Raw genomic sequence first — 14,158 nt, forward strand, 5'->3', positions numbered from 1 at the left:
AATATTATATTGTTTGCATTACCACAAAAGTAAACTTATAAATCCATAAATACGTATGATACGTATTTAGTAACATCAAGGAAATCAAGGAAGAGATCAAATAAATTCCAAAATTACGAAATTAAATAAGTCAACTTTGTAATCACCTTTCTCTTTAGTTCTATATAAAGTGTGCTTAGAGATGAACACAATCAAAAAAACCAAAACAAAAACAAAATGAAGCCCTCCTTCATCTTCATCAATCTTATTCCGTTGTTGCTATATGTTGTTAGCGCCGCATACAGAAATCCGATTCCGCCTACGTTCAACGTCTTACGTTATGGTGCACTTCCCAATCGAGTCAACGATAACACCAAGGTACATTGCTCATCGTCTTTTTCACTTTTTGAACAACTAATATTCTACTCTTAAATATTTATGAATATGCTATTCGGGCTTTACTAGGAGTTCATTTCAGCATGGAATGACGCGTGCAGTCATAGCGGTGGAGGTAGGCTTGTGGTCTCGAGAGGGACGTATATGCTCGATGCGATCATGTTCATTGGACCGTGTAGAGGACCTATAGAGTTTGTTATAAGGGGTTTGTTAGAAGCTTCAAATAATCCAGCAAACTTTTTTATTGATCACTGGATTACTTTCAAATATATCGATCAACTGACGGTCGGAGGCGATGGTTCTTTGCTTGGTCATGGCGGTGCTGCTTGACATTACAATGACTGTGCCCGCAATTCTCGTTGCAAATCTCTTCCTGTTGTAAGTGTATTTTTCTTAACAGAAAAAAAGTAATAATTTACAAAAAAAACAAAAATAGAATACTGAGAATACGGAAAGTGTGCATATTAATTTCTATTAATCATTATCTTTATTTTAAATGGGTAGTTATTACGTAATACTGTAACGATTTTTGAAAAGTTAATGTAGTAATGATAAGGAATCAAACACACTTTTATAGATATTTTTTTTACTATATTTAGAGTATTCATGTTTAGTAATATAATTTAATAATAAAATAAAGTTTACCTTAATTTACCTAAATATTGTTTACTTCTTGGAAGACCTCCACCATTATCTCTTCTTTAAATTTATATTTATCTGTATTCAATTAAATAATAAAGATTCAATAATTCTTTTACAATTATTAATGTTTTTCCGTTCACAAGAAAGTATAAGAACTTATAATAACAAAATCATATGGTTGATTAAATATATAAATAAAAAATCGGGTGAGTTAATGCTCTTAAATATTAAAAATTTACTTTTGTTTATTTTCTAACATATATTTTGTTTTAATGGATATATTACTTACGAATTGAAATTAGACTATGCGGCTTGATTTTGTTACTAATTCAAGAATAAGCCACATTGGATCGATCAACAGCAAGAATGCCCATTTCAACATTTTTGCATGCCACAACTTGAACATGTCCAACATTCGGATCAGTGCCCCCGAGGATAGCCCGAACACGGACGGTTTCCACATCGGTAGCTCGACCAAGATCAGGATCCAAGACTCTAACATAATGACCGGTGACGATTGTGTGTCAATTCTTGCGGGCAGTCACGATATCACGGTGACAGGAGTGCATTGTGGGCCAGGTCACGGGTTTAGCATCGGTAGCTTGGGTGGGTCCCACAACAAAGAATATGTAACCGGTATAACTATACGTAACTCAACATTATATGGGACCCAAAATGGACTTCGGATTAAAACACGGGCACCCTCTAATCCTAGCCTTGCTTCGGATATTATGTTTGATGACATAACCATGGTTAACGTGAATAACCCGATTTTTATCGACCAACAATATTGTACGCGCGACCCTTGCAATCATAAGGTAACTCTACCCCTATAATACATGTTGTCTTTATAACATAATTGATGATTTATTTAAACACTTGTTTTTTAGGCACAATCAAGTGTTCAAATACGAAACGTGACATTTAGAAAAGTGCGTGGTACATCGAGTTCTAAGATTGCAGTAAAGATCCAATGCAGCAAAACCGTGCCTTGTGAAGGGATAAAACTTGTGGACATTAACTTGGCTTACCACGGGCGAGAAGAAGGACGCAACATCATCTTGCTGGAACGTCGAAGGAGAGTCGTATGGCCTGCAAATTCCATGTGGTTGTCTATAGAACAAGAACTTTCACTTCTCTTTCTTAGTACAACCTGAGAAGATGTTTAAAGTTCTTTCCGGTTGTTTTTGTAAATGGAAGTTTATAGAACTAAGTAATGGGGCTCTATGAATCTCCATGAGGATTGGGAGTATAATGTCAATCCTTTATTATTTGCGTCATAAGTTCTATTGTTATTATTGGTTTTCTTATTTAAATGTTTAAATTTAAATTAGCTTTACTTAAATTAAAAAAAAAAAACCATCAACAATGTGAAGTTAGTCTAGGGAAAAAAAAGTAACGTGCTACATCATATACTTAAAGTCTTAAAAATGTAAGAAAGTGTGTAGTGAAAAATCTTCAAAACGCTCTCACTTCAAAATGCTCTCAGCTTCTTCTTCATTGGCTCAAAATCCTCCTTGGTCCCACCTACCTTTTCATCAAGCCTTTTGTACAAAAGGCCGAGAGACTTTTCGACGACCAAAATGCCGAAGACGCCAGGCGGCGGCTCCGATCCCAAACATTTTGAAAGAAAGTGCCTCATATATAACGCCCACTACGAAGAGTCTAGCAATACATTGAAATGATCATCCCATTGTTATAATCATCAGATTTTCCTTATACACTGCTACCTTGAAAGTAATTTAATAATCAAATATTTGCTAGTGTTACCTTCAAAGTGATTTTTCAATTTCTTGCTGCTTCTCATACAACTACCGTCATCACTACCATTTATTAAAAAATCCATAGCCACTTCTAATGACGTTTTAAGAAAAGGTGAAAAACGTTCAATTACACTACAAGGCATGTGTTATAAAGGTGTGTGAGTTGGGTTATGTGAAAGGGGGCATTTTACAATATCCAAGTGCCACCTTGGGAATTTCACGTTCAAAAACATATGTTATATATAGTCAGTGACGGATCTAGAAAATAATTTCAGCGGTAGCGTATAATTTTTTTAACTGTACATTAAGAAATTTTTTTACCGGTTTTGTGTTTATGGGGCCTGATTACACGTTTCGCGCATAGCGGAGCCCAGTAATGCGTTTTGCTCGTGTAGGTGTCTGGTTACGCGCTTGGCATGTCCCGGGCTCGGTTTCGTGTTACAAGCGTACCGGCACCCGGTTAACCTATTTGCAATGACGGATCAAAACAAGCTGGTTTATAATGTGTCGCATCAAAATAACCTAAACTTGTTTGTTTAATGATATTGTAAAATTATTCAAACTTATTAGCTTCCTAATACATTGATTTTATTGATATCTTTCGATCAGATCAAACGTATATTGTTAATGAGTAGTTTTAAGTTTACTCAACAAAAATATAGATAAACACAATATTTAATTAAATAAGAAATTAAAAGAGTCACATATGTTTGAACTTGAAGTTGGAATATTTAAACTTTGTGATGAACCGATGTCATCGTTTTTTTTCTTTGGCGCTTAAAAAGATTGCTAATAAGATGTTGCCTACTCATCTTCAAAGTTCCCTAAACAAAATTTTAACCAAAAACCTTATATCAATTCCAATTTACACATAAAGCTAAAGGCTAAATCCCTAATTAATTCTAGTTTAAACATAACCCTAAATGCCTAATCAAATTAAACATAAACCCTAAATCCCAAATTAAGTACAATTTAAACATAACCCTAAATTCCTAAATACAATAAATCTTACCGGAAAGATGGAGAGGTCGGAGATGGATTGGCTAGTGGCGGACTGGAGGCGGAGGTGTGGTGGTGGTGGTTGGTTATAGTGCATTGAGGCTCAGAGGCTGAGCAAAGTATAAGGATGAGCTCGGTACCATACCGGTACCGATACTGAAAATCCCGATCCCGAAAATCGTAAAAATTTTGGTACCGGTACCAAAATGTTCGGTTTGGTACCGGTACCGGTACTATACCGGGACAGTACCAGTATTTAAGGTAAATTTCGGGAAATACCGGTACCGTACCGGTCATGAAAACTCAAAACTTTGGTACCGATTCGGTACCGACTGCACCAAATCGGTACCAATTTCGGTACCGGTGTACCGGTACCAACCGATACCAATACCGATTTTGCTCATCCCTAGCAGAGTACCAGGTCGTCTTCTTCTTCTTCTTATTATTATTATTATTATTATTATTATTATTATTATTGTATTATTTGGGTTATTGGGTTTTTTGCTTTGGGCTTGGGCTTTTATTAGGTTTAAGTATTAAATTGGTTGGACTTAAAATACATAGGGGTAACTTTATTTTTTGTTCAGAGGTAACGAAACACGAAAACCGATCAATTTTTTTTACATTACCGGTAAAACGTTGAGGGGTAGCGGAGGCTACCCCTCCTTATATGGTGCATCCGCCACTGGTTATGGTGAGTGAAATGTGATTGTGTTTGTGGAGTTTCGTGGAGTGAAATAATTGATTGTATTATCAGTCACTAATTAAAAGAAAAAAAGAAAAACTGCCATGCCCTCAACGTTGCCAAGCTACTCATCGTCAAGGATGTCTTCGAGAATCGTTAAAATTTCTTTGCCAAGAGCGTATAAATATCTAGCCCCTAAGTAACTAAGATAATAAATGAAAAGAGTGAATATTTTTTATTGGGTTTAAACAATTAAATTTACAAATGAACTTTAATTGGGTAATTGGGTTATGGTATGGGCAGTGCATAACTTTTTTTATGTTTTTTTTTTAAATTGAGTTTAAATAATTTCGGTAATTGTGTTATAACCTCGGTTGTGTATTCTTTCATTACGAATACAATTTATTTTAACAAAAATTTGGGCTTTCCGGCCTAGGAAGGAATCATGTTAGGACACTAACGTGGTTGCTTAGCATTATTGTATTCAAGAGAAAATGATTTATAGCGTAAATCGATTACTCGTGACACCAAAACAAACAAGAATAAATTAAAACTACACTAAAACCTCTATAAATTAGTAATATTAGGACCGAGATAATTTATTAATTTAGCGAGATATTATTATATCAATAAATTAATAAATTATTAATTTAAAGAGCTGCTTTATATTCGTGAGCAACTCTCAAATTAATGAATGGACCTTTAAAATTTTCATGTCCGTTCACTTTACCCATTTGAATAAAACAGAAACAAGAACCTTCAAAATTCTCATCGGAGTTTATTCACACATTAATAAACTTGTCAAATTCAATTTACATAAATCCAGATTGATAAACACTCTTAGAGATCATCGGAGTTCCTATCGGCTAAATTTGACAAAGATGATCTTTCAAGCGTCACAAAGCAGCCAAATATCCGGGCATGGTGAAAGTTGTTTATGAATAGTTTCTCCAACATCAAGAGCGTGCGAATATAACAGGAGAGTTAATCATAGAAAAAACGGTTTAAAGATGAACTCAATATAGATTTGAAGTTCAAAAAAAACAAGTGACTATATTTATTAGAAAATCATAGAATTTGGGAATATTTTAGTAATTATTAATTTATAGTTTCTCTAGGACTAATATTTTTACATTGGAATTTAAAAAAATATTATTTTATTATTTTATCGATTGGGGTCTGTTTATGGTGAGATATTCTTCAATTTTATTCGTATTTGGATCCGACCCGTTGTGTCGTTTTGATATATTCTGTTGATTATTCTTCAATAATAAAATGTCCCCGATGATTCACGATTATCATTCGTTGGTTTTCTATTCATTTTGTCCAATAAACGAAACTCCGAGGATTTAAAACTCTTATTTGAGCAATTACCGAACTACACGGGTTTAATACATAAATATCCAAGTATATTAATTTTCATTTTCAAAACTATTCAAAGTTCAAGGTTAGTAGTGAAAATATACTTTAATTTAATGTTAATACAATTAGAAAGTTCAGGGGCCATTTGTGTAAAATATAATTAAAAGATTATAATATATACCCCTCCCCTTCTAGCCTTCGATTCTCCGGCCAAGGGCGCCGGCGACGCCGGATTTCCGGCGAACCTTCAATCGCAACAAAAGACGCGTTTTAACTCCAATCAATGACTTTAATACCTTTCTCCGCTAACATAAATCAATAATTAACCATTATAACGAGCATATAATGGCCGAATTAAAATCTCCAACGGCCGGAAAATAATAAGCATGCAATAACGGACAATTAACATCCAACATATCAATTAGAACTATAAATAGACCATACATCATCGTCTAAACGTGCTCATAAGATCTAATTCCTCTGAAAATCTCTTTAAATATTATGATTCCCGTCGGAAGACCGTTTTCCGGCCAAGTCCTCGTTCGTCGTCAAAGAATAACCTTTCCAGGTAATTGATTTATTGGTTTTCATTTTTTTTACCCGTCTAGCAAAAACCTTAACATAGATTTACCGTACATGAAAATAATTGATTGAATTGAAACCCTAGGACACCAAAACAAACAAGAACAAATTAAAACTACACTAAAACCTCTATAAATTAGTAATAATAGGACCGAGATAATTTATTAATTTAACGAGATATTATAATATCAATAAATTAATAAATTATTAATTTAAAGAGCTGGCTTATATTCGTGAGCAACTCTCAAATTAATGAATGGACCTTCAAAATTTTCATGTCCGTTCACTTTACCCGTTTGAGTAAAACAGAAACAAGAACCTTCAAAATTCTCATGTACATTAACACATTAATGAACTTGTCAAGTTTAATTTACATAAGTCTAGATTGATCACTATAAAATGTCTAATGATAAATTTTAAAATCACATAAACTATAGCTTCTAAACTAAAATGTGTTAAAAAATCAACTTGACCAATCAACAATGAAAACTATTATGCGAGTATAAGAGATATCATCAAGGATGCACTCAACAAGATTTGGAGCAGTGGGCTGACAAAACTTTCGATTTGAAAGTTAGTCAAGGAACAATATAAAACACTCTTAAGAGATCATTGGAGTTCCTATTGGCTAAATTTGACAAAGATGGATCTTTCAAGTGTCGCAAAGCAGCCAAGTATCCGGACATGGTTAAAGTTGTTTATGAATGGTTTCTCCAACATCAAGAGCGTGTGAATATAACAGGAGAGTTAATTATAGAAAAGACGGTTCAAAGATGAACTCAATATATATTTGAAGTTCACAAAAAAACAAGTGACTATATTTACTAGAAAATCATAAAACTTTGGAATATTTTAGTAATTATTAATTTATAGTTTCTCTAGGACCAATATATTTACATTGGGATTTCAAAAAAATATTATTTTATTATTTTATCGATTGGGGTCCGTTTTATGGTGTGACATTCGTCAATTTTATTCGTATTTGGATTTGTATCCGACCCGTTGAGTCGTTTTGATTTATTTTGTTGATTATTCTTCAATATTAAAATGTTCTCGATGATTTACGATTGTCAATTCATTGGTTTTCTATTCATTTTGTCCAATAAACGAAACTCAGAGGATTTAAAACTCTTATTTAAGCGATTACTGAACTACACAGCTTTAATACGTAAATATCCAAGTATATTATATTTCATTTTCAAAACAATTCAAAGTTCAAGGTTAGTAGTAAAAATATACTTTAATTTAAAGTTAATACAATTAGAAAGTTCACGAGCCATTTATGTAAAATATAATTAAAATATTATAATATTTCCCCCTCCCCTTCCAGCCTTCGATTCTCCGGCCAAGCAACGCCGGCTTTCCGGCGAACCTTAAATCACAACAAAAGACATGTTTTAACTCCAATCAATGATTTTAATACCTTTCTCCGCTAACATAAATCAATAATCGACCATTATAACGTGCATTAACGAGCATATAATGGCCGAATTAAAATCTTCAATAGTTGGAAAATAATAACCATGAAGTAACGGGCGATTAACATCCAACCGACCAATTAGAAATATAAATAGACCATACATCATCATCTAAACATGCTCATAACATCTAATTCCTCTGAAAATCTTTCTAAGTATTTTAATTCCCGTCCAAAGACCGTTTTCCAGCCAAGTCCCCGTTCGTCGTCAAAGCATAATCTTTCCATGTAATTGATTTATGAGTTTTCATTGTTTTTACGCGTCTAACAAAAACCCTAGCATATTGACCGTACATGGAACGAATTGATTGAATTAAAACTCTAGGGCTTATGTAGAAGGTGATGAACTTGTAATACTATATTTATATAACTGTTTCTGTAACGTTTACAACAAATCAAGCTGGCTCAGTGGTTAGTGTGTGTGGGTGTGACTAGAAGGACCCTGGTTTGAACCCGGGTCAGACCACTTATTTCTCTCTCTCTCTTTTTTGTTCAAAATCAGTTTTATTTATTTTTATTAATCAAATAAATGATTTAAAAATCATAATAAATCGAATATAATTATTTTCAACTTAAATAAAATTTTTATAAATTATAACTTATGTTTTTCCATTTAAAACCAAACTTCCGTACTCGTTCACCCGTTAATTTTAATTCGTTCGTTAATTTTAATTTGTTAAACTTTAACTATTTAACTTTTAATTCGTGAAACCATTAAAAATTAGTTCGTAAACTTTAATTCGAGATATGATTAACCATTAAAACCCTTGCCTTGCAAATATCATATTTCGAGATATGATATTAAACCCTAAACTTTAATCTGTTAGAATTGTAATTTGTTAGCTTTAATTCGAGATATGATTAACCATTAAAACCCGTGCCTTGCAAATATCATATTTCTTTATTTAAATTTAAGTTATTAATCAAATATATTAAAATAATATTAAACCGTTAAAGTTTCCGTTAAAGCATAAAATATTATTAAATTAATCAAATGCCTTAAAATAGTAAAAACTATAATAAAATAATATATGTTCCCAACAAAATTATACAATAATGAACTTTAATAATTCCTTTAGTTAGTCGTTAAATATTCGTATGTATTCTGTTTCTAGTTCGTGAGGTTCAACCGTTTTGACTTCTTTGTCGCGTTTCGGCTTTTCTTTTATTTGCGCTTAAATATCAAAGGTGAGTTTCTCACACCCCTTTTTTACTCTTTTATTTCTTTTGGGGTAGCATATGTATCCTACAAACTCAAAGTGTTTACGATTTTTTTATAAACCACAATTCACTATATGGACTCGTGTGTTACTTGATTACTTGCTCAAACTTACATGCACGTGGTAGCCTCAATAAGTATGATCATATGCCCCTTGCACCCAGGACCATTTTTTATGAGTGGAAAATGGCCTCATTATCCGAGTACGTTGGTGGCTACCAACTGCAAAGGACCTTACTTGCGCGATTATCCGAGTATGTTGGTTGTTACCAACTGGAAAGGACTTTACTTTCTCGTTTAACACTTATTCATGAATTGTATGTGTTTTACGTATTTATATTAACTGTGTGAACTCACTAACTATTCATATAGTTGACACATTATTTTATACATATGCTACAGGTACCATTATTAGAGGATAATGCTATGATGAACACATTAGACTTAGGTTATTTTGAATAACTGGACAAGTTTAGTTGTTTTTATTTTATGATTGTATTTCGTTCCCTAAACTTGTGTACTTGAGATTTTAAATGAATTAATGATATTATGACCACTTAATAGTGTCATGTGTGTTTGAACAATCTGTACGTCATATTTGGGCGTTTCCGTTTAAGCCGGGGTGTTACATACAGGTTCTATAATTTTCTACTTTATCTATACACAGTTTAGAGCATAGATGTTTGTGTACCTTAGGAATGTCGGGATTTCCTTGACTGCTTCCAGTTGCAGTGCTTGTTGAATCTTGATTCCCATTCACAAACGCCATACCAGCCAAATTCATCGGGTTCACCAGTTCACCCATTTGAGCCATCCAGTCTGGCTCGATAGATTCACAAGATTGGTTGATCAATGCCTTTGTCTTTGAGCTTCCTTGACCAATTTTTGGAACCCCTTGACCCTATGAGCTACCTTGACCAACTGGTCTTTTACCAGTATCATTCCCTTTACCCCCTTCACAGTCAGATACATCAACAATCTTCACATCTCCAGCAGGTTGTCTTGGGTTAGTGCATTCTCTTGCAAAGCGCCTCATTTCGTTATAGCTGTAACAACGAATCTTATTCTTGTTGAACCCAATGTAGTTGCCGTCGAAATCCTTGAAGAAGTTTTCCTCATACTTCTTCATGAAGTTTGTGGCTTAGTGAACAGTCGTGTCCATATGGTACTTAATATCCATCTTCTTCTTGCTCGTTGATATCTGGAAGATCTCTTTGATGAAAAGACGAAGGAAACAGTTTTCCTTGTAGCAATTCCTCATGGCTGGCCATAAAGGCATGGAACAGTGAGATGTGGGAGTCATCAACTTGCATGGTGGGTTGACTGGAGCTGCTTGAGTTGCTGGAGTTGTTGCTTGAATAGTTACTGATCCCATGAGCCTTCAGGGTCTGATTAACAACTTGATTCACCAAGTCTTGAATTGAGTTTGATGCTGACGATTCTGAAGCACGTGTAGATGACTTGAAAGCTTTGTTTTGATCAGATTGAACTGCGAACTGAACAACCTTTACCCCATTGACTGAATGAGCGGTGGGATGTGACTGGTTGAGAAAAACCAAGCTGACTCCAGAAGCATTAGAAACACCGGCACAATTAAGAGAACTGACATGATTGCTCATACATAGTTTATCATCAATCTCAAATGATTTGATGGTAGAGGTCAATTTTGTGAGTGTTAATGTATTCAGATTGGTAGTTCTCTTGATAGTAGTCACACTGCTGTTCCATGTGTAAGGCAGTGAATTTAACAGCTTTTTGTTGATCTCTGACATCTATTTGATGATACTCGCACTTCTCATCTTGGTGTTTAGTGCTTCAAATCTGCTAAGGAGAGAAGTAACCGTTTCCCCTCGAATAGGATTGAACATGTTGAATTCTCCGTTTAGCATTTCTCCTCAACTTTCCCTCATGTATAAATTACCTTCAAACTTTTCAACCAATGCATCCCAAAGGCCTTCTGCAGTGGTGCATTCTCTTAAGGTTTGAGAGATATTAGTGGACAACCACATACATTACCCCATATGCCTTTTCATCAAGCATTAGTTTCTTATCATTATTAGTCAAACTTTCAGAAGGGACATCAACTGGTGCATCAGCACTCATTGTTGTAGGCTTATGAGGTCTATTCTCAATAGATCTTAACAGTGAAAAGTCATTTATTCTCACAAAATTCTTGAACCTCCACTTCCACTCATCATAATTACTTTCAATGTTCAATAGTTTGGTTGGTTTACTTGTAGTTCCAGTCTCATTTTCAAACATCATATAACTCTTCAACATTGGATCGTAAGACATCTTTCTAAGCAGATCGGAAAACCTTAAATCAAAGCAGTCCTGAAATGGCAAAAACTCAGAAAAATTCTAAGTAATTTGAATCGAAATCGCACTGTGAACAGTAATGCGATGCGACTGGGTTTCAGTGCAATGTGATCGGAAGGAAATTTGATTCTGGGAGTGAACAGTAATGTGATGCGATTGGGAAAAATACTATACGATTGGATTCCAAATACGTTGCGATTCTGATTCCAAATATAATGTGATTGGTTCCAAATGCGATGCGATTGGTTATATGAAGAAAAGCAATCGCGTATCACGTTGTTAAGTATGAATCCTTTCACAAACACTCTCTTTGACAATTTTGAAGCTTTATACAACCCGAATATCCCTTAGAACACTTCAACACATTCTTCAAATACGAAAACAAGACCAAAATACAAGGTTGTGACCTAAGAACCTCAACTAGTAGAGCCGAAAGCTCTGATACCAATTGTAGGTCCTCAAACGGGATCAAACAACTTGTTCTCGGATCAATCTCGGTTGTAAACTAGTGAAATCGTTTACAACTTAACCAAGATCTCGAATCTTATTAGTGTTTGTTTATTTCCAAAAGTGGAAAGTTAAGAAGACAAGGTTGAGAGAGAGTTGGTGAAAGTTGTCGATTTTGTCAAAAGGTTATTATGCATGGGCATGCTCTTACTATTTATAGTAGAGCACGTCATGCTTTATTTTTATTCATGGGCCCAAATGGGCTTTTGTTTACAATAACTCAAACATACAAAGCAAGATGTAAGCTAACATAATATATCGTGAACTAACCAAACAAATATAAAAGACTTAAATAGACAATTTGGGCTCTACACAAGTCTTATTCTTGGTCCCGATAATTATAAGAGAATTACGGCAATCGTCATTAAGAATGGAAACACTTTAACTTTTTGTCAAGTATTGTCAATGGCTGTGGCTTCGTGGCAGAAAATGCCACTACTAATGGCGATTACCTTTTGATTGGTAGAAATCGCCATTAAGAATGGCGATATGGTACTTTTTTACAGAAATTGCCAGTGCTAGTGGCAATATGTTTCCTTTTCCAGAAAATTCCCATGTCATTATCTGAGTCAACATCTTATACACCTATAATCCCACACCAAATCGCCATTCGTATTAGAGATGATACTATATGTGAAAAGAATTTAAACATGACATTAGTTGTGATCATATCCTTGAGAAAATCATTAGTTTCAAAAAAAAAAAAATCTCTTATTTTATCTAGAGCATGTTGTAGCTCGTTTGATACGCATCAGTCTCACAAATGTTAGCCTTATAACACAACTCTACTCAATAAGTTGCACAAGTTAGCGAAATGAAGTTCACGATCAAGGCTAAGATCGGACCATACATCGACCGCCAAAAGATCAATTGAGGTCAATAGCATGAACGCAACAGAGTACCACTACTGATATAACTGCAACGACCATCCTATGATCAGTGGCAATGAAACAAATCAACAACTTTACGGTCTATGCCACAGCCAACCATTTAACTTCTAAATAGTTTCAACAAAAGCTAAGAACGTTGAAAGGTATATAATGAAAGACCACCTGAGAAAGTTTTAAACAAAGTTTTTATAAGCTTTAAGAAAGTTTAAGGGATTAAAGGGTGAACATATTTACAAAAGCATTTTGGAGAAGGTGATTTCAACAGATTGTAGGAGGTGATTGGAGCTTGATCAATCTAGCTTATGGAGAGTAAAAAATAAATTAAATTTAATATAAGTAAGTGTATGCTTTATATCATTAGTGTATAAGTGTATTGATTAGTAACCAACACAATGCTTGGGATGGTAGTTACTCACATAAACTGTCTGCATGACAGTTATATATATATGTATGCATAATGCCAGTAGAAATTATCTTGTTCTTATTTTTTTAAAGTGTTTTTGAATGACAAATTAATCTTCCTAAATGCCCTATAAACCACCTAAACTTGCACCTTGCAGAATTTGAAACATCCAACCTCTAGAATAGAGGAGAGACACCTTGCTAGATTGCGTGACAGTATGACACCATGTCCACTTGGACAATTATCATGCTCTTATTACAAATAACAAGCTACTTTATATTAATTAAACCCTAATACTAATACTAATACCTAATACGCGTCTTTATGAATATGTAATCGTATTTGCTAGATCTAACTTTTTCTTGCTAACACATGTTCATGTGTGATGACCATTCACTACACCAACATATCAGCAAACAGCAAATAACTCCTACCATTACATTCAAGAATCGTATGGTCTGTACTCAATCCTTCATGCCTTTTTGTTTCTTCAGGTTTTGGAGAAAAAGACTGCTAATCAACGTACAAATTGATATCAAAAGAGATAAATATAAGAGGCCATTAAGTTCTAACAATCCATCCCAATTCCTGAGGTTCATAAATGACTGATAATTACAAGCTAGTTGAATATAAACTAAATTTTTTACTTCAAAATAAAATATTGCTACAACCGAAAAAACAAGGAGTCACAATTAAGGTACTTAAACTTACAAGAATTGCAGAAGTAGAAGTTCTTGCAGATGATGAAAGCTAGCTATTAATTTAAGTATATATCTTCAATTATAAAAATTTAAAGTTCATATCCCTTTATGGAAATCAAGATACCAAGACAAATAACTCAAACATTAAGGGTACTAAAAACCTGTCTGCATATATATACACACTACACACAATTGACATCTATTACAAGAATTCATATATTTGTGTATCAGGTA

General features: G+C 33.9%; 1 pseudogene across 1 annotated transcript; it reads left to right on the top strand.

Moving 5' to 3' along the window:
- Window positions 1-216: 216 nt before the first annotated feature.
- Window positions 217-2,259, top strand: LOC143559307 (exopolygalacturonase-like; annotated as a pseudogene). The gene is made up of 4 exons (XR_013139911.1): window positions 217-357; window positions 445-753; window positions 1,320-1,835; window positions 1,908-2,259. The product of XR_013139911.1 is annotated as an exopolygalacturonase-like (transcript).
- Window positions 2,260-14,158: the final 11,899 nt, after the last annotated feature.

Source organism: Bidens hawaiensis, unplaced genomic scaffold (assembly GCF_021521415.1).
Source record: "Bidens hawaiensis isolate Kalapana, Puna unplaced genomic scaffold, B.hawaiensis_p1.1 tig00019804_1, whole genome shotgun sequence".
Classification (NCBI taxonomy): Eukaryota; Viridiplantae; Streptophyta; class Magnoliopsida; order Asterales; family Asteraceae; genus Bidens; species Bidens hawaiensis.